The sequence below is a fragment of the Vicugna pacos genome, chromosome 10, assembly GCF_048564905.1.
Source record: "Vicugna pacos chromosome 10, VicPac4, whole genome shotgun sequence".
Lineage (NCBI taxonomy): Eukaryota > Metazoa > Chordata > Mammalia > Artiodactyla > Camelidae > Vicugna > Vicugna pacos.
In genome coordinates, this window is record NC_132996.1 from 11,857,824 (window position 1) to 11,875,550 (window position 17,727).

Sequence of the window (17,727 nt, forward strand, 5' to 3'; positions counted from 1 at the left end):
TGGATTGGCTGGATCATTTTTGGCTAGTCTTTCCTGGGCTTACTTATGTGGCTGCATTCAGCTGGTGGGTTGGCTGGTGCTGCTACAGATGGGATGGCAAGCCTCTCTCTGTCTGGATATTTCATTTTTAAGGAAGTTGGACCAGGTTTCTTCACTTTCTTCACAGCCTTTCAAGAGGGCAAGAAGCAAGGCACAAGTGCTCACCGAACATCCCTGCTTTTGCCTTCTTTACCGATGACCCAGTGGCCAAAGGATGTCACATGGCCGAGCCCAGGGTTAATATGGGACGGGGCTGCACCAAGGGCATGGATAGGAGGTGTGATTCATTAAAGGTCATTAATGTAACAGGGTGTGAACTTTCCCTATTAGATATGCATTGCTAGTTATGCAACTTTAACTTACTGCACTTTCCCAAAGACACAATGTACATGTTATTACTAGTGTGAGGAAGCATTTGGAGTCACCTTATTAAGGGACTGAATCCTACCTCAAATGGCTCTGCTTGCCTCATAAAATTATTCATTAATTTTTAGCAGTGGCCTTGGAAAGTTATGTACATAATATTTAGAGGAAAAAGGCATTTACAATTATAATGAATTAAAGCAATCTATACTGCAGTATCACTGCCCCAATTTGGAACTTGAGGCTTGCTAATTTCATACTAGCATCATCTGTCTCCTCCCAATCGCTCTGCCTTAGTATGTGCATGCCTGACATGCACTCGATCTCAAATTCCTTCGAGGGCAGGAATCCTACCTCACACATGTTTGTTTCCCTCACGCTTCCAGCACTTACAACACTCTGTAGATGCTCCCAAAATGCTTGCTGAATGAATGAATGAATACTTGCCTTTTATTAAACACTTATATGTCCCAGGGACTTTATTCACAGACTGGCTCACCAATTCTCTCAGTGTCACAGGTAAGTGTTACCCTCCACAGTTTACAATTGAGATAGGGACAGAAAGCCCAAGGTAGACAGGCTAGGATTCCAGCCCAGTCCCATCTGACACCTCTTCATTGCACCCACTGCTGCTTTCCTTGTAGAGCAGGAAGGGAACTGTCAGATTTGAAAAGGTGGCCTCAAGTTGTTGAGAGAGGGTCAAAGAGAAAACAGAAGAGTCTGTCGATAGATAGGAGGGGCCTGTAAACGTTCAAAACAAACACTTGTTCATTAAGAAACTGGCCATTGAAACCCAGGTGGAAAACCTATAGAAGAGCCAGTTCTACGGCTCTTAAAAAACCCGACAGGTTGATTCCTGGGGGTGGGGAGAGGAGGGACTGGAAAGATCTTACTCTCAGGCCTGGTTCTGTTGGGCAGGTGACAATACCACGCACACAAGGGTATTAAGGTTGTCCTCAGATGAAACGGTAGCCATTATTTTACATTTTGCCTATTGTTTTTATTACCTACTAGATCAGTAATAACGCTAACAGTAGCTACCATGTAGATACTACAGTATAGATGGGGTGGAGGGGCTGTGCAAAGTGCTTTATATACAATGCATGATGTCCATTAATCCTCACAACAACCCTATGAGTAGATTTTATTGTTCGTAGAGATGAGGTAACTGCCCAGGGAGATGCGCTTTCCCGAGAGTTCTCAGCATTTAAGTGGTCGATCTAAAACCCGAGTCTGTTTAACTAAAAGCCCTAAATAACATTGAGCTGTGGGGCCTTGCGCGGCTTTGGTGCGGGCGGGGGGGGGGGGCCGGCGGGGAGAGCGTTGTGAATCCTATTTATTCATGCAAAGCTGCGCACGTGTGTGTAATTTACAAAAAACAAATCCAGGTCGGGATATCTGTCCTCCAGAGGTTTAAAAGCCTACGTGGGTGGAGAGCGGCCCAAATCTCTACTCGCGCATTCACTCTCTCGCTCCCTCAAGAAGTATTTATTGCGCACTTGGGTATTCCAGGCAGGGCGCTAATCTAGCTCCAGGAGGGAGAATGATAAACACGAGAGACTTGGTGTTTGTTCCCCGAACCCGATTTCACTTTCTCGTGGGCGAGGCATTCGGATTCAGAGAAGCAGGAAATGTATCAACCCAGGTTGGGAGGGGAGGGAGGGCACGACCCGCACCGGCTGCGCGGGCGCGGGCGGGAGGGCGCCGAGCAGCTGGGTGGTCAGGGCAGGCTCCCCGGAGGCGGCGGCGAGCCCGGGGCCGGCACGTGGGAGGGTCTCAGGCCTTGTGGAGCCCGCGGGGCGGAGAGCGTGGAGGAGGGCCGGGGGCGGGGCTGGCGGGGAGGGGGCGGGGCTGGCGGGGGCGGGGCTGGGCCGGGGCCGGGGCCGAGCCCGGGCGGGGCGGCCGGCGAGTTAGGGTTAGGGCGAGAGGATTCGGCTTCCCGGCGGCAGAGGGCGCCTGGCGCTGCGGTCCGGCGTGCCAGAGCCGCCCGCGCGGGCGCCGAGAGGAGAGGCGAGGCGAGGCGGGGAGCGCGAGCGGCGGCGGCCACTGCCACGTCTTCCCGGCAGTGGCGGCGGCGGCGGCGGCGCGGGAGGAGGTGAGCGGCGGCCGCGCGGGCGGGCAGGCGGGCGGGCACCGGGCGGGCGGGCACCGGGTACCGGGCTGGGGTGCCGGTGTCGGCACAGCGCGGTTCCCGCCACGCCGGCTCCGCCTCCGTGCCGGGCGGACGGCCGAGGCCCGGGCGCCGAGCGGGTCCCGAGCGCAACTCGTGCCGGCGGGGTGGGCGGGGGCCGAGGGGACGCGAGCCCGCCCGTCGCGGCGCCGGACGCGAGATCCTCGCAGCTGCGGGGCCGGGAAAAGTTGGAGCGGACCGTAAGCCCGCATGGGCCGGGCGGGAAGTGCGGGTGCGCGGCGGACTCCAGGGGGCGGAGGGCCGCGGTGAGAGGGGTCCCGGGCCGGGAAGGCGGGAGACGCGGGTCCTGTGCGGGCGGGGAGAGAGGGGGTGCGCTCAGGGTCTCGGGCTGGAGTGGGGAAGTGTTCGGCTGGGGCCCTGCGGGTGAGGAGGGAGGGGACCCCACTGCGGGGCGGCCGCTGGGGGGACGGGAGGCGAGCCGGTGGCGGGGTAGAGCGGTGGGGAGTGGGCTTTGCCTCCTCGCCGCCTCTGTTGGGGCAGACCCTGAGAGGGGGCAGGCTCAGAGCTGGGGACGCCAGTGGCATCTGAAGACCCGGTGGGGAGTTCCTGTAACCGGTGGAGGAGGGAGCGGCGCTGTGCTTCCTCTACCGCTTGGGGTCAAATACCGCCCCTCTGCATCTGCCAGGTTCACCTCCCAGACTGCAGTGCTTTTGTCCTGGGAAAGTTGAGGAGGGACCCCTGAGTGGATGAGATATTTAGGAGTTCCAAGGTGAGTAGGATTGGACTGCATGAAATCGTAACTGTTGCCAGAAGCTGTCTAAAAACCCAATTCCGACCTCCTCCCACACCCACTCACCCCGTTCCCAGTACCCGCAACGCCTGGATTTCCTGGGCTGGGCGAGCAGATCCCCAAAGCCCAGCAGCACATCTGCTCACAGGGTCGTAGGTATCCTGAAGGGGAATAGGACGTGGCCTTTTATTCTCTGGGGCTGAGGTTGGCTGTTTCAGAAACAAGTGGTTCTGGAGATGCTGGATGCTTTATTAAAATAATCTGTGTGGTGCCCCTTGACGATGGAGATGACTCATATTAGCTTTTTTTTTCCCCCAAATAAACTTTGTATTCAAGACACAAGTATGCCAGGTCATTTGCAACAGCGATAGAGCTGGAGACCCACACTCTGGGCCTGAGCCCTGGTGCTAGTCCTAGTGTTATTAGCAAGGGTTATGACCCGGGATGAGTCACTTCCCCTCTCTGGAACTCAGTTTCCTCATCTGTGAAGTGGGGTATAAATAAAGAGCTAGACAGTCTGATGGAGGCAGGAGTAGGCTTCTGAGGGAGACTGAAATCTTTTTCCTCATGAAACTAGATGGGCCACAGAAAATGGGCCACAACCTGTTATAAAGAAATTAGGATGGACTTAAAACAGCTGAGAAGCAAGGAAGACTGCAAAACATAAAACAAAACCAAAACTTACAATGCTTGGTACTAGATTTACAGTATGAGATACTGTTCTCATGCAGGGAGTCTCTTGCAGGCTGTCCAGCTATCATTACTGTAAGGTATTTAACTGTGCTTAAAAAAATTTCATGTCTCATCGGTGGACCTGAATTTTTTTTTTAACCTTCAAGCCTAGAGCGGATGCTCAGTGGGACTGGTCTTGGTGCAGCCTTACTCAAAGGACATCCCCAGGATCTGTCATTGCCATAGTCTGTAGGATTTCCTTCTGTCTGATTGATGCTGTGCTCCTTGTACCACCACCCTTCTGTCATCCTTTCCATTGTGACTTGAGAAGTGGTGAGCTGATTCTTGTTGTGCCTGGCATTTCTGAACTTCCCAGGTTTCTTTTCAAGTGAGTGAAATTAGTAAGCAAACAGTGCATTAGAGGCACCACATTAAAAATAGCTCTGGGTAGTAAGGTGTCCACCTCACCCCTACTCCCCAGACCCCCGGGCAGCCTCTCACTAGACCTTCTGGGTCACCTGCTGGCCATCTTGTTTTGGACTCTGAGGGTCATCGCAGAGTTGAAATGACATGGCTGAGTCAAACAGCACATTCATGATCAAGCCATGGTACTGGGAGAGGAGGATTATTATTATTTTTTTTTTGTATTTTATCATAACTCAATGTTCCTGTCCTTCTGTTCTCTTCCATTAGATTTCAAAATCCATATTGGGTTTGACCACATCATTTTCAGTAATCCTTTTCTGTCAGTTTCTTGGAAGCAGCTGTTAGTGGTTATCTCTGAGTTTGAGGTAGTGGTAAAATTGTATCCTCTCCAGCAGGTAATTAAGTTGAATCTTTAAAATATCTATAGTGTATATATGTGTGTGTGTATGAATAACTGAGGGCTGTTAAATTAATAGCAATCATGATGCTAATAATAGTCAACATCTGAGCCCATAAGTCTATCAGGCACTGTGAGATGAGGAAACAAAGCTTAGACAGGATACAGCTCTAAGTGTTGCCACTAGCTTACACAAGTTACTGATGGTCTTTGCAACCAAATAGCATTTTTGCGAGAGTGGAAAAGGAATTCTTAGCTATCATACAGGTTTGTGATATTAAATGAGATGATGTATATGAAATGCAATGTGTAAACTGTAAAGGACCTTCCAACTCGGGACAGTGTTTTAACACAAGCATTTGGGGGCACTGGAAGCTTATGAGTCCATGAGTTGTATCTGGTAGGCTTAGGGTATACATGCTGATCCCTCTGAGCCCGGTTTCTGAGTATGTAAACTCAGGGTGATGTTGTCTGCCTTGCGTTAAATGAGATACACTTGGGAATTGCAGGGGATGTGGTTGTCATCCAGCCCTTCCCCTACACTTACCACAGGCACTCGGGATAATGGGATTAAGTTTTCCAGTAGGAATTGTCCTTGAGGGAGAAAGGCTTTTGAAGTACATTTTTGTACTTATGAATAATTCTTTTAGCTGTTGCCTTCCCACCCCCACCTGCAGCATATGCAGTGAGCGTTCCAGGCCCCAGTGTCATCCAAAAGGAGGGAATTGACCCAAACCAGAAACCAGAAAAGACAGATCTTTGTTAGGAGGTTGAAGATGGATGTAGCTCCTTTCCCTTTGCCTATTTTATGCCCTTCTCTCCTTTTTTATTCGTTTGTTGGGCAGGGAAAAGATACTGAATTTGGGGGTTTCCAGCTGAAAGGGGACATTGTTAGTGTAAGTTGGGGGAGCGGGTGCAGGGCAGATACGGGCCAGGAAGGAGATGAGAGAGTTGGTTTGACAGTAAAATCTGGAAAGTTTGGCATGGGGGACATCTCGTTAGATGTAGGATTTGGCTAAATATGGGGCCAATATCCATCTCGTCCTGTAAGACTCTCTTGTGGGGCTTTGAAGTTTCTGTGCTCCAGGCAGGTTTTGACTGGTGGCGGCGGCACTGTAAATGAGTTTCCATAGTAAGTTGTGTGGGGAAAAGGAAATTAAATTCCAGGAGGGTGTTTGTTGTGACTGATGCCAGAATTTCTCTGAGAATTTTATTAAGATTCAGTCAGTCTATAAAAGTACTTCTTCATTCTCTGAAGATATTAATTAAGAAATAGCTTTTTTTAAAAAAAAAAAAAACCAGAAGTGTCTCCTTTGTGAGCCTTTAAAATGTAATCTTCCTAAATCTTTGGGAAAAAATGAAGTCTAAAAAAATCCCAGAGCCATAGATTTTAAAAGCAGTTCCTCCCCGAAGTACTGTTTGCCTTCTCTTCCTGTCTCTTCCCTCCTCTTGCATTATTTTGATAATGAGTTAATTTTGGTTTCTTTCACATTTTGGTAGCCTCATTTTTCTGTTTATGACCCTTAATTTTTAGATCTCAAATGTGTCTTCTTTTCCCTTGAGTTTCTGGGATTCATTTGCTGCGGGGCGGCAGCACAGCGAGGCGGTGAGGAGGGCAGACTCAGGAGCCAGGCTGGGGACAGGAGAGTCGCGGTGCTTCTTGGAGACCAGGCTCTCCGCAACCTGGATGGGCCCCCTCCGTGGCCCTGGAGGCCGATCGCGTTATTCCCGTCGCACAGATGAGGAAACGGGCACAGAAACGCATGGATCCGTGTAGCCAGCGGGCGTGAGTCTGAGTGGCAGCCGTGATCTCTGCACGCCACACCTGCCCTGCCAGGTCGGACTCCGCCTGTGGGCTGGGGCTTCATTAAGGGAGTGAAGGTCAGGTCTGTGCTTTAGAAAGGTGGCCCCGTGGCTGCGTGGAATAGGAAATGAGTAGAGAAACGGGGCCATTGGGGTCACTGGCATGAGAGAGGACAGGCTTGAACCAAAGGCAGTAAGACGGCGGTGGCAGTGGTCAGCGTGGATGGTGCTCGGTCCTCTGGACACAGGGTTGAGAGAGGGAGGAGTCAAATCCTAGCCAATCTTTTCCTCTCCTCACCCCTCCCAGCGCCGTCATCGCAGCAGGCTGGGTACTAGAGATGCTAACTGTGCAGACCAAAAGCCATCCTTGTAGAAACCAGAATCGCCTCTTAAGGTCTCCTGTGAGAGGCAGAGAAACGAGCCTGAATAGAACCCCAAAGCGCCTTCCCCTCTCTTTGACCCCCGACCCACACCCCAGGCCTTATCGTTTCTACCTTTCCTGAAGCATCTCAGGATGGAATTCAACTTCTCAGACCCCATTTAGGGAAATGCTGGTTTGGATGTTCAAACTTAAAGTAAAGGCATCAAAAGGAAAAATCCCCAAAGAAAGCAGCCTCCCTGGGGTGTAGTTGGCACTCGCTGTTCCCTGGTGGACTCAGTGAACCCCCTGGGACCGTGGTCCTTGGTTCTGGCTGTTCCCCAGGGGCTGAACTGCCTCTAGGCGGAGGTGATTTGCGGTCAGCAAGCCTGCAGAGCCTGGCGGGGAAGCAGGAGTGGTGGTGGGCGAGTTCTCAGTGGTGACCAGCCCTGGGAGGAGGTGAGACCACCCCCCTGAAGGATGCAGCCTCAAAGGGGAGCCAGGCCATGCTCGGGAGAACCAGAGTCAGAGCAGGGGGACGTGACTGGTCCAGGTGGTTAGTGTTCACATTTTCGCCTCAATGATGCACTGTTGCCACGTCAGGACTATGCTGGTCCTACGCCCTCTCCCCTCGTCAGTGCCGGAGTCCATAATAAACTAGCCCGGGCTTCCGTCTTGCAGATTGCGTAATAGCGGTGCCCTTCAGATGGTTTGTTCTTGCTGGGTCCCAGCCTGTTGGTTGGGTGCCGATTTTGCTTGGGCTGCATCCTCATTGTGAAGAGGCTGGGAGTTACTTTACTGGACTGGCCACTTCCCGGGGTCCGCAGTCACTGCCGTCTCTGTGGTGACTCACTGCATAAGACCACTCCCCACCATTTAATGGTCGCCCCTTTCGCTCCAAGATGTGGCTTCTTTTCCTGGTCCTGAGGGCAGTCCTCTAGCCGTGGGTTGTTAAAGTGCCCAGTGAGTATGGCGCATTGACAGGGTAGCTGTTTTAACGGGAGGGAATGTTGACCAGGATGTTAGCTGTCAGGCCTCCCTCCTGAACATCATGTCCTAACCAAAGCCCATCTGTTTTCTTTCTTGCTGCATGTGTGTTTGGGGTGTGTGTTTGTTTTAATTATTACTAGGAAGCAAAAAAAAAAAGGTTACTTATTTATCAAATGCCTGAATTTGCATAAGTGTTACTATGGACGGGCAGAAAGAGCACCTGCACCTTTGTCCAGGTTCCCACTGGTTCACGTCTCCTTGTTCCACATGGTTGCCGCTTTGTTGGCAGAGCTGTCTCATTTGTGTACTGGTTGAGTTTGGATTTCAGTATTGAGTTGAAAAGAGGCCTGTCTGGTTGTTTGCCTAAGTGGAGGGACTGGAACGGTTTGGCTCCGGGCTGCCAGCCTTGGCTCTCCCTGCAGCCCCAGGAGCCTGGCACGTGGTGCCTTTGTCGGGCAGGTGGAGTTTGGCCAGGCCGTTCCTTTGCCTTAGCCTGGGAGCAGCTCTGCTGGTGGCAGCAGTGGCCTCCCCTCTGCTGTCGGAAAGGGAATTCTCTCTTAATCCTGGCTTTCACTTTCTTCTCCTATGGGAGTGAAAGGGAGGAAAGTCTTGGAGCCAAGTTCAGGGCAGGACTGGTTTGCGGCTTCCACAGAGCTTTTACAGAAGTTTTCCTCTGATCCCACATTTCTCTTCTCCCCTGTTGATCCTGACTTGGTCCATCATCTGGGGCTTAGAGGCTGCACTTGAACTGTATCAGTCACTCTTGGGAAGACTTTGGAGTGTGGCAACTTGTTTGGATTGATGTGACAATTTCACATCAGAGCACGACCTCTGTTTTGGTGGTGGTGGCTTTTAATCAGTTCAGTTGCTTTTTTTAAAATGATACAGATAATACATATGATGCTCTCCCATTCACATAGTGAAGTACATTGCAGAAAATGTAGCACCCTCCACCTCCCTGCTGGGTCCTCAGAAGTAACCAGTCGTAGCAGTCTGATGCATATCCCAAAACTGTCCGTCAGTCTGTACTCACACAGCTACATATAGTTTTGTTTCTTTTGTAAGCATAAGTCTGATGCATCATGTATATTGTTTCACTATTTTGTCTTTTCACATAATGTATCTTGTAGATCTTTTCATGCGTGTAGTTCTTTTAATTTGTCTGCAAAATGTTTTATAGTACAGATACCTCATAATTTATAAGTCAGTCCCCCATTGATAGACGTATAAACTAACTCATTAGTTTTGCCATTTAATCTTCATACATATGTACTGTTATGCACATATGCACGTGTCTCTCGGCGTGGAATTGGTGTGCCGCGGGTTCTACATGTAAACTGTCACAGTAGTCCCTACACTGTGTTCTTGAGGGCTGTCCTGCTTTAAACTACCAACAGTGTCTGAGGCTGCCCATTTGCCCATGGGTTGCCATTCTGCTAGGTGATGGAGATGGCCAGTGTTTAGTAGGCTGCTAATCCATCCCGGTGCGGCTGTCAGATTCATTTGGCTTCTGGGTCTTAGTGGGTGGGTCCGTCATAACTGGAGGATGAGGGAGCTGAGCCCTCCAGGACCAAGGACTGAGGCCCAAGGCTCTGCTCTGGGTGGTGGGAGCATGGCACTAGAAGCGATCGCTCCTGGTGTCACGTCCTCTGCGCTTTCCCCAGAGGCTGGCTGCTGTAATAGAACACTTACTTTGGTGTAACTTCCCAGAGTCTGCGGGGAAAGCGAGCCTGTGTGAGTGGTAGCACGTTGATGCTGTTTCTGGTCTGCGCGGCCAAGTCGGGGGCGGGGGGAGTCGAACTGGGAGGGGGTGGGGGTGCATTTAAAGATCACTTGCCGGAAAGCCAGACTCCCTTGTTTCTAGAACAGCCTCCATGCACGTGGTGAAGAGAGATTCTGCACGTGGTGGGGCTTTCCTTCCTGCGGCGTGGTGCTCTGTCCCCCTCTCTCCTGGCTTCTGTGTGGGACTACTGTGACAGTTTGTCCCTGAGCAGGGACTCTTGGAAGGGATTCTCGGGGCCTGACCTGCTGGAGGGGGCACCTGGAGGCCCTGACAAATAGGCTCACTGGGCCGTCCCTGCAGGCTGAGTGGCCTGTGGGTTTTGGGAGGCTCTGACTTGCTGAATGGTGCTGTTCAAAGGGTGCCACAGGGAGAAGGCGTGGTGGAGGGGGCAGTGAGGGGACGGGGTGAAGAGATTCTAGGGTCCTTTCCAGCCCCCACTCAGTCGTTAGTGGCTGTGTGACTTAAGCAAAGTTACTCTTTCTCCTTGGGCCTCGGCTTCCTTATCTCTAAACCGGAATAACATTAGTACCTTCCTCACAGGGTCGTTGGGGGGATTAAGAGAGTCATGTTTGTAAAGCTCTGAGCACATTACCTAGTAAGTAAGCACTCGGTAATTGTCAGTAACTACTGCTCTTACTTGTGTTCTCCTTTCCTTAATAAGTAACTTTAAACACATGAATGCATGTTATGTTTGCTAACTATAAAAACGCACAGAACCTGGTGATGTTAAGGAGTGGGGTCAGGAGATCAGGCGCTGCACAGAGGCGCCCGGATCGGTTGGGGCTGTGGGAGCGTGTCGGGGTGAAGGTGGCAGGTTTGGCAGGAGAGCACGTTTGATGTTCTCCTACACCAGTCCTGCTGTGCAACTCCAGGGCCCCAGAGCAGAGGCCGTCCCCTCGTTAGAGTGAGTGCTGGGGCTCTCTGTCTAGCCTCTGCCCGTTGTTTTTAAGGCCAAGCTAGGCCCTGAGAGCTGAAGTGTCTGCCGCTGGCCTGGCCGTGCAGAGCGGAGGTGGGCCCGGTCTCTGTGCCCTGCGGGGTTGAGGCTCTTCCCCCAACCCAGCTCTCCTCGCTGCCAGGTGCTCCCACTTCCAGATGTGAGGAAAGAGAACCACGTGGTGTTGGGTGCTTTGCAGAGTCTGCCGTTCCCTGCTTCTGAGGCCCCTCTGAGCTGAGGTTGCCGAAGTGCAGGGAGGTAAAGTCAGGTGTATCCAGGGCGAGGCACGGCTGGGGCTCACACTCGGGTGTCCGCCTGGCTCCAGAGCTCGCGCTTTCCCCTCTGCCTGGTTCCGGTCCTAGCTGTGCTGGGCCCGGGCTGATGTCTGTGCTGGTCTTGTACCCCCGACCACAGACAGTGGCAAGTTCATTTGAAGTCCCTGATTTGTTTGCTCATGGTTTAACCAAACCGGAGGCCCAAGACCTGCAGATTGAGCACGAGGAGGGGTGTACCCGAGGCTCCAAAGCAGCACCGGCCGCCCAGGTCCAGCTGCACAAAAGAAACCTCATCCTCGGAGTGGAGCTCGGTTGGGGGGCCTGGTGTCTGCGGGCCTGGGAGGACCAGAGCCCCCCAGTGAGAGTGCAGGCAGGCCTGGGCAGACTGCGTGGCTTACAGAGTGCCAGATGTAGTGGCCTGTGACGTGAGTCCAGGTCACACGTGTGAAAGTGAACTGTGCCAGCAAGATAATAGTGGCCTGTGGTGAGAGAGAGATTTCAGTGGTGCGTGGTGGCTGCCAAGGGTGCTGCCCTAAGTGTAAGTCAGCCAGACAGAGACATTGCCTGGGCTCCAGGGGTCTGAGAAGACCTCTCAGAAACAGCACAGATTAAAACAAGCCTTGCTTGTCTCTTCGAGAGCAGGTGAATGCGGCTTCTGATCGCCCTGCAGCTTCAGGTGAGGACGCCGAAACGGGGGGTTGGGGGGGTGAGCTGCCTGATTTAGGGTCACGGCCCTGCTGAGGGGATGTGAGCCTGGAGCCAGCCCTTCCTGCGCTCCACCCCACACTTGTGCTCAGTGAGTATTGCGTGCAGCAGCTGCCCTGAGGAGCTAGGACTGCTTAACAAATGAGTGAAGCAGGTCCCGATTCAGTTCCAGTCTTGGCTCTTCTGTCTCTGAGCAAAGCTAGGCCATTAGCCCCTCAGTTGCCTTCTGTAGGTTGGGTGTGGCACCCCTGCCTCCCCTCTAAGCTTGTCTTCATTCACTCAGAATCGATTCAGCCAGATGCTGTTCTGGGTGTTGGGCGTTTCACACCAAACCACAGATGTTAAAATCCTCTTCTCTTGGGGCTTGTTGTCTCCTGAAGGGAGACAGACAATAACTGGTTACAGTTCACGGTGTCCGTCCTAGTTTCCTGGCGCTGTAACACAGGCATGCACACTGGATGGCTTAAACAATGGGAACATGCTCCCTCGCAGGCCTGGGGTCCGAGGGGCAATCTGCTCCTGCTTCTCCCCTAGCTTCTGGTGGTGCCGGCGTCCTCGGAGCCCTGAGCGGTGGCAGCGGCTCTGCCCTCCTCCCTGTGTCTGTGTCCCCTGTTTTCTTAGGACAGGGTCCCTGGATTAGGGCCCACCCTCCTCCTGCATGTCCTCATCTTAACCACGTCCATCTGCAGAGACCGTGTTTCCAAAAGAGGTCATGTTCTGAGGTGTCAGGTGGATCTGGGTTGACGGTGGGGACACTGTTTCCCCCAGAACAGTATGGGAGGTGGTGGTGATTGCTGAAAAACCATGGGGGCCGCAGGGCAGGGGGTGGTGAGGTGGTGGTCCGGGCGGGCCTGGCTGAGCAGGTGGTGTCTGAGCTTCCATCTGGAGGAGGGGACGTGGAGAAAGAGCCGAGGTGTGGAGGGGCCACATCCTAGGCAGAGGGGCCAGCAGACACGGAGGCCTTGGTGGGAGTCCCGCATGCGTGTGTGTGTGTGTGTGTGTGTGTGAGTGAGTGACGGGAGCTGCTGTTGTGTCTGGGTGTGGACCAGCTCGCTGAGGATTTTTCTGAAGTTTGACGGCCGTTGCAGGGCCGTGTCCGTGTGCCTAGGTATTTTGCAGCGGTTGTCTCTGCATTTTCTTTTTGAAATGTCAGTGCTCTGTTGACCCTTGCTCCACCACCTTTTCCTGTCTATTCTTTCTCCTCCTAGTTGCCTTTTCACCCACCCACTTCCCCACACTTAAACCACAAGCATGGAGAAGAGAAAGCAGACAGTAGACAAGGCTGGGGGTGGTCGGTGCTGCCCGGGGGCCTGGTGTGCATGGCAGTCCTGCTGGGCGCCCTGGGGCTGCCTGGTGAAGGTGCTTCTCGCCCCGGCAGATTTAGAAAATGCTGAGGTCAGTGTGAGCTCAGTGCGCTCAGCTCCCCGCATCCTTCTGTGGATCTAGTCGCTCTGCCGTGAAGAGAGTTGAGTCAGCTGTCTCAGGCAGCAGGCCTCACTTGGCCTTGAAAATGCAGGGCGGGAAGGGATGTGCAGGAGCACCTGTGGAGAGACCAGGGGACTCACCGGGTGGTCATTGCACCCAGCCCTGGGGCCCCCTCTGCTGCCCACTGTCACCAGCCTGCAGGGTTCTACTTTGTTCACATTTGCCATAAAAACACCCCTTGTACAGTTATTACAGAGAATAAGGCACTGTGGGCGTGGCTTGCCCTGGGCGTGCTGGCCGGGAGGTCTGAGGTCTGTGCCAGGTTGGTTTGTGTGGTCCTGGGGGAGTCATAACTTCGGATTCCTTGGCGTCAGAGCCGAAGGAAATCTCCTTATCTGGCCGACGTTTAATTTCCTCTCTGGGCCTCCAAAGGAAAGGTTCTGGCACGTTTGCGATTAGGGCTGCGGAGAAGTGGGCTGTGGGTGGCGCTGATTTCAGACCCTCTTCCTGGCCTCCCCCCACGAGGGTGGTGCCAGGAGCAGCCCGTCCGGGGGAGATCTGGGAGGCCGCTGGCACGGCCGCCCCTCTGGGGAGCACCGCTTTGGAAGATAATTACGTGTAAGCGGAGATGGAAATAGAATCTCCCGGCGCCAGGAGCAGCTGCTCCTCCATAGGATTTCAGGAGCTGCTTTTGGGCGCCACTGCCTCCCCACCTCCCCGCCTCCCAAACAGAACACACCCATCTGACAGCGGGGAAGACTATTCCTAGTTAGAAACGGAGCGCTGGAAATGTGTTCCACGGGGTTGGAGTTCCTTCCCGAGTTATTTCTCGGGGTACTTTCCCAGCACGGCGAAGAGCTTCCTTCTTTGCCAGACTCTCCAGGCAGCTTTGACTCAGGACTCCCCAGGAGTCTGCAGTGTCTGGCTTCCTTTCCACACTAGAGGCAGAGAGGCCTTGCCCCAGAGTGGGAGCCAGGCAGGACACCAAGTGCTCCCATGAAACAGCCTCTCATCCTGTTCCCATGCGGCCTTTGCCTCATGCTGACGCGCCCCAAGCACTTAGTAAACAAGGACTTGTGGATGGGCAGGACTGGCTGGATGCAGGCCCTGATGGTTTTGCCTTTTTGGTTTTTCAACTGGGCTCCTGGCAGGCAGCATCTGTGAGTAAGCTCAGGGCCCTGAGTGCTCAATCTTTGGCTGCATGTTGGGACTGGTCCCATCCCTGCAGCCTTGGGACAGTCACTTGCCTCCCTGGGCCTCGGTTATCTCATCCTTCACCTGGGGATTGCATGCAGTGGTTGTCACGCATGTCTCCTTCCTTGCGTTCCCCTGCAGCCCTTTGCATGGGTCCTGGGGTGATCTGCATGCACCGACTTCCCTGGTCACTGTGGGAGCTGCTTGAGGGCAGCGGGAATATGAGCTCTTTGTCCCGGGGAGCCTGGCTTATGCAGAGCGCCCACAGAGCTCCCCGGTGGCCCTTGTCCTGCTTGGCCAGACCCCAGAGTCTTGCTTTCTGGGTGAACATTGACGGGAGGCAGGGGACAGGTGGCGGGTGTTGGGTATGACTCCAGGGCAGGCGTCCCTACAGTTGTTCAGCGTGAGCTCCTTGTTCCTGTCTCAAGTTTCATGCAACTTTTGATCCTTGCCCTGGACAAAGTCCCTTTATTTCTGGATGTTGTTGTGACAGTTGGTTTTACAATTGCTAGTAAATAGGAAAGAATGGATCATGATGACAGAATTATCTGTACATTGCATTCCAAATTTAAGAAATGTCTATGCATTGGGGAAACACTATAAAGAATTTTATTTCAGTGGTTGTCTCCTGATCTTGGTATTACAGGAGAGTTTTGATCTTTCTATTTTTTGGCATTTTCTATGGTCAGCATGTGTTATCTATATAATATGAGCTATTAAAATTACTATAAATAATCAGTAGCTGTTTAGTAGGGGTTAATATGTGCTCCACACTGCAAGAACTTGCCATTACAGTCTTACTCCTCGCTATGTACCTGTGAGATCTTTTTTTAAATACAGATGTGAACCTGTTTTATTTTATTGTGGTGAAATATATGTAAGACTTACCTTTTAAACCATTTTTAAGTTCTGTGAAGTGTATTCACCGTGAGACCCTTTTTTTTTTTAACCCTTTATTTTATAAATGAGGAAGCTGAGGCTTAGAGGAACAAAGCTGCCTAAGGTCACAGAGAGTAAGTAGTCCCAGAGACGAGAAGTGGACCCGGGGCGCTGGGGCTCAGAAATCTGGCATCTGGCTTGTGGCTGCTGGAGTCCGTGATGACTTGCCCTGCCCCGTGGTCATCACTTGATTGCAGAAAGCCATTCCTTGAGTGTGTGTCTCTCCTGTGAAAGCTCTAGTGCTGGCCTTTTGTTTACTTACAGGGAGGTGAGCGGTCAGCCTGGCTCGGGGCGTGAGCGGCTGGCATAGGTGCCCTGCCGATGGGGCCAGGGGTGGTGGTCTCTGCGCTCCTGCTTGCCTCTGTGAGGCAGGGGGAGGCGTTGGGGCTGCTGAGAGAGGGAGGGGGTGTTAGGGTCCTGTCTCTAGAAGGTGCTGAGCACTGGGGGCAGTGGAAAGAGCTGTGGTCTAGAGCTCAGATACCCGGCTTCGTCAGGCCTGGGTGTGCCGCGCGGGCTGATTTTAGAGACAGGACGTTGAACTTGGAGTTGGAAGGTCTGTGCTGTGGTAGACATGCTTTGGCCTCAATTTCCTTATTTCTAAGTGGGTGAGAAAAATGCTTGTTCTGCTTGCCTCCCGTGATTGTAGACGATTAAATGTCATGATGTTGGGGGAACGCGCTAAGTAAACTAAGGGCTATCGGGTCAGTTTCTAGGATGGGACTTCTGAGTGCTCAGTGGTCTGGGGAGAGTGTGTGGGGCCGACCCTGGAGACGTGAGGAGGACGGATTGGGATGTGAAGGGTAGCAGGTTTGCTCTAGCTTGTTTTCTTTGGTTTTTACCATGAGCTTGCTTCTTCCACCATCACTTAGTTGGTGAAATGCGGTGTTCTGTTGTCTGCCTAGCACTGTATGTTGAAATGCCCTGGGATTTTACTGGCATGTGACTCTGCCAAGGTCCTTGGATTTACCCTCCCAAGGCTCACATCTCCCCAGTGAAATGAATTGTAAGTGGAGGAGATCGTTTTGTAACTACATGGTGGTTGAAACTATGCAGCAGCTTTCTGTGGTCTTGTGTGTCTTCCTTGTTTCAACAGCAAGTATCAGTCTGTCTGTTTCTGTTTTCCAATCTTGAGTGGCCAAGCATGTGAGTGGGCTGGGACCCAGAGGACTGTCGCTGGTGGGGGATGGCACTCACCTTCTCATGGGGGGCGCAGGGCTTGTTTCTTGCTGACCCAAGACACGGCGTTGTGCGAGACATTACAGAGTATCGAGATACAGAAGGCAGGGTGTTAGCTCTCAAAGAGCCCACTGAGTCCTGGAGAATATGCAGATACTCCAGAAACAACTCTGAGGGTGAGAGCTTGAAGAGCCACTGCCAAGAGAGGTTATAACCTTCCATCTGAATGAATGAAAGTGCATCCTTGGGGCTGGGTGGAAGGCTGAATTATCTGCATGACTTCTGGGATGCTTTGCTTTTTAACAGCCGCTTGAATCAGCTGTTTTAAAACTAGGGTTTCTGTCTGTCTACCCTCGAGATAATTTTTTGAGCCATCCCTGTCAGTGCACGTTTCAAGTGATGGGAAAGCCGGGGGTTCTGTGCAGTACCCTGCTGAAGTCAGCAACCCCACCTCCCTGTCCGCTTGGTTTTGGCTTTGAGAACAGTGCTGGAAGACTAAGTAGGTCGTGGAGATCTATTTTGAACTGAGTGTGGCTGGGCTGTGTGGACATTTAATTTCCGGATTGAATCCCGTTGGACTTGTTTGCCCAGGCGGTTGGCGGTGGGCACTCTGGCTGGTCGGGTGGTGTATTTATAAAGTGTGAAGAGTCTGGAGGTAACAGGAGACGCCAGCTACTTCTCTGTTCCTGTAGGGCCGCTGGCGGTGGAGAGGTTTCAGAAACCTTCCGGAGCCGCAGGGTGTAGTTTTCCCACCTCACTTCCTAGAATTTTCAACATTGTTGGTTCTCACTAACTTCACGAAACCTTTTTCTTTTAAAGACTGAAATTTAATTTTGACCTGGCATTCGCTGGCTCCTGCTTACGTTGGTAAGAGCTGCCAGTGGATGATTTCCTGCATGGGGAGCCTTTTAGGCACAGTATCTCATTTAATCCTCACAACAACCTTGGAAATAGGGATTACTGTCTCTGTTTTATAGGCACAGACACAGTGAATCAGGGTGATGCAGTCATTGGCCAGCAGGCTTGGGTATGTAAGTAGCAGGGCCAGAGATTTGAACCCACGTCCTTCTGGTGAGAGTCTGGCCTTTTGTACACTCCACACTGGTCTTGGGGCCCTGGGAGTGGAAGGCGTGCCCCGCTGGGGGTGGGGAGCATGGTAGCAGCTCCTGAGCCTGTTCTGAGGCAAGATGTGACCTTTCTTCCAGGAGAGCCAGCCGTGGGTGCTGGGGAGGCAGGCCCCCAACTCAGAGGGGCTTCTGTGTGCAGATGGAGTTGTATCTTAGGCTATCTCTCTGATATAACTGCACCCCAGAATCCTCAGAACCTC

The 17,727-nt window shown here is 52.6% G+C and overlaps 1 protein-coding gene across 6 annotated transcripts in view; it reads left to right on the plus strand.

Annotated features, from left to right (window-relative positions):
• The first annotated feature begins 2,335 nt into the window (after positions 1–2,335).
• SMCO4 (single-pass membrane protein with coiled-coil domains 4) overlaps positions 2,336–17,727 on the plus strand; it is a 53,513-nt gene continuing 38,121 nt past the window's right edge. Inside the window, exons 1-2 of one of the 6 annotated variants that reach the window (XM_072969002.1) lie at positions 2,344–2,497; positions 3,219–3,302. The gene's annotated coding sequence lies outside the window, so the exon portion shown is untranslated. Of the gene's footprint in view, positions 2,498–2,703; positions 2,839–3,218; positions 3,303–17,727 lie in introns of those variants that run through there. The other 5 variants (XM_072968995.1, XM_072969007.1, XM_072969008.1 and 2 more) reach the window with 5 other exon arrangements.